The 3,330-nt window shown below is 33.7% G+C and overlaps 1 long non-coding RNA gene across 1 annotated transcript; it reads left to right on the plus strand.

Annotated features, from left to right (window-relative positions):
* LOC110265585 lies at positions 2,559 to 3,051 on the plus strand. The gene is made up of 2 exons (XR_002351745.1): positions 2,559 to 2,632; positions 2,671 to 3,051. It is a non-coding gene; the product is annotated as an uncharacterized LOC110265585 (long non-coding RNA).

The raw sequence follows: 3,330 nt of genomic DNA on the forward strand, positions 1-3,330 counted from the left end.
TAATATTCAAATAAATATGTTTATGAAAATTTATCAATTTAGTTATTAGGTTACATTAAAATTAGGATTTATATAATTGGAGAAAGAGACTAAATTGATAAATTTTTATAAATCTATTAACCAACGATAAATTCTTAAATGGAGCTCAGTACTACGATAAATTAGTCTTTGACCTGTCAAGTTGAGATATACAAAAAAAAACATATATTATTAATATTCAATTAGACATGTATGTCATATAATATGTATTTGTTAATATTTCACATCATTACTTATTAATGAAATACTAAAAAACAAATATAATTAATTTATTAACAAAATTAATATTTTTTTATAAATAAATTTTAAAAATAACTCATTAAAAAAAATTAATTTGAGCATTAACTCTTATTACTAGTGAAAACGCTATCATTCTATATCCCTTATGAATGTAATTTAATTTACAACACAGATATAAAGGAAATGAAAATGTAATGTTTAATAGTCCCCTAGTCCAGCGTTTCATAACATGTTATTTTGTTACCGTGCAAATTAATAATAAAGGGATAAGAAACATAGAATTCAAAATAGGAGAGTCGTATTTGAAGCTTATTATTATTAGTTTGCAATAGCAGTAATAAATTAAGAATGGTTTGGGGCCAATTTGATGATGATCATGTGGCATTTGTCTTGAGTGTCCTAAGCTTCTTTAATGCCATCCACCAACCCCAACCGCATACTCTGCATATAAGCTACGTACTTCCATTCTCTATAATAAATACTAGCTTGCTAGCTTAGTAAAATTTATTTCAGGGCCCGGGGGTTACCACATCAACCACGTTTCATTCAATTAAATTAACAGTTACTGGAATTTCGTAGATTAGGCTTAGCTATCACATAAATAATTACAAAATTGCAAGGTTTTAAAAACCGAATTGGTCATCGAACCGTTCTAATTACTGGTTTACTGATTTATAGGTTTAACTGGTTCAATCATAGTTGAACCGAAAAAATCGTTTTATAATAAAATAATAAATAAAATATAAATACACACATTAAAACATAATTATAATTTAATATAAACTTTAAAATATCATCCAAATTTAAAAGAGAAAGCTCTAAGATGGTTTCGGTTAAGGAAGGCGCTCAATCCATTTGCCAATTTGAAAACATTCGAAATTGCGTTCTATCATTACTACCAACCGGATATGCGTCCAAGCTTGCCAGAAATTTGCTAGAATGAAGTTGCCGAATGGAAAATTGAGTGGGAAGAGATTAAAGCTAGACTAAGGCAACAACAACAACCACCACAAATCGATCAAGAAGCAACCAAATCTCAGCTATCAACAGAACAAGACTCGCAGCAGCATCAACAGAAATTCAAGAAAAAAGAAAGGCCGAAATCGATGCAAATTCAGATTCAACAAGCAATTTAGCAACAAATCCAACAACAGATCACAAATTCAATTTCACAAGATCAGTTCACAAATCAACTGAGTCCAGAATATGTAATCGAGGAAGAAGAGGAATCAGATTTCAATTTTGAATTTCAACCACAACAACAATAAGAAGAATCAAACAGAAATTGCAGATCAAGCACGAATTCAAAATTCAAATCCAGAAATTTAATAAAAAATAACTCTAAATCCAGAGAATCAAGTACGCTTAGAGACAATTGCAAAGAAAGTAGAATCATAAATCAAGTACGTTTAGAAATTATGATAGTACTAAATTGTACCTTCTGATTTGGCAACTAATAAAAAAAAACATAACAAAAAATTTAAAGTAAAAAAAATAGAATTAACAATCCAACCAAAGAATCAAGAACAACCCAACCAAAGAACAAATCAGAATCAACAATAGGGTGGACGACGGAAGAATAAAAATAAATCAGAATCAAACCAACAATCAGAATAAAAAAGTTCAGAATAAAAAAAATCAGAATCAAAATCAAACAGAGGCTCCATTACAAATGCGGGAGGAAGAGAAGTTTGTGACTGACTTTCGTTAGATGCCGGAGGAAGAGAAGGTTCATTCAAAGCAGAATTACTTTCAGCATTATCATTTCTAGGTAGTTCTTGGTTGATACTTTCATCCATACCTAAACATTACCAGCAATCTAACCCAATAATCTCAACTCTCAAGTTCACAACAAACAACATCCAAAATCATTAAAAATTATTCACAATTACTCAACAAACAACAAAATTCAGTTCAGTAAACAAAGCAAAATCAGTTCAGTAATCAGTAAACAACAATTATTAACCAAAGTTCACAGTTCAGTTTAGCAGGATCAGTTGAATCAGTTCACACTTCACAGTTTCACACTACACAGTTCAAAGAAAAATAAAATAGGGAGACAAAGTTCCCAGTTTCAGAGTTCACAGTTTCAGAGTTCATCATGTCACACTGCAGTGACTTTAGTTCACACTTCACAGAGCTTCACAAAATCAAACAACTACTCAATCAAACTCATCAGGGAGACAGAGACATGCTAAACTGAAAAAAGAAATTAAAAAAATTACCTGGAACTCTGGAAGCTCGAAGGCGCCTTCAACAGAACATGCAATAGGGAGAGTGGGAGACAGCGACGCCGAGTGACCAAGCAATGGTGGAGCACCTTCGAAGGAACGACAGTTGCTGCGCGATGGAGGTGGTTGTTCGAAGGAACGACGGCTGCTGCACGATTAGGTGGCTGTTCGAATAAACGACGGCGGCGGCACGACGCGGTGGCTGGACGGAGGTGAGGGACGACCGGACGACGAGCTCGATGAGAAGTCGTGTGAGAGTCAGAGAGTCGTTCCCAGTTCTCACTCTCAGTTCTCAGTTTCTAAAGCTCGAAGAGAAGGGGGATACACTCAGGAATCAGGATCGAATTAGGGATTTAGGGCTCCAGAGGCTGAAACGACAACGTTTTGCTGCCCAGCCAAAAAACCAGCCGGGTCACGGTTCGGTTCGACCGACCGGTTACCGACCGGTTTACCGATTCAATTCCGATTTTCAAATTCTGCAGTTTTGATGTTTAACCGAATCATTTTTCTGTGCAGTTTACGGTTCAACCGGTTCAACCGACCGGTCCGAACCGGTTTCCAGAACCTTGCAAAATTGTCACTAATTTGTTAAGGAAAATCAATTTTAAAAGAATTAGCTGTCATCTAATTAACCATTGATATTTTTCTGGCTAATTTCAAATCAAGTTCTAAATCAGTGAGACAAATACAATAATGGTTGTCAATTAATTAAAAAATTATTTAGTGATCAAATCAGTAGTTGAAAATTAAAAAATAATTCAATATATTAATAGCCTAAAACATCATTACTTCATTAGTTAAAAAAACCCTAAAAAAGGCC

The sequence above is a fragment of the Arachis ipaensis genome, chromosome B08 (assembly GCF_000816755.2).
Source record: "Arachis ipaensis cultivar K30076 chromosome B08, Araip1.1, whole genome shotgun sequence".
Taxonomy (NCBI): Eukaryota; Viridiplantae; Streptophyta; class Magnoliopsida; order Fabales; family Fabaceae; genus Arachis; species Arachis ipaensis.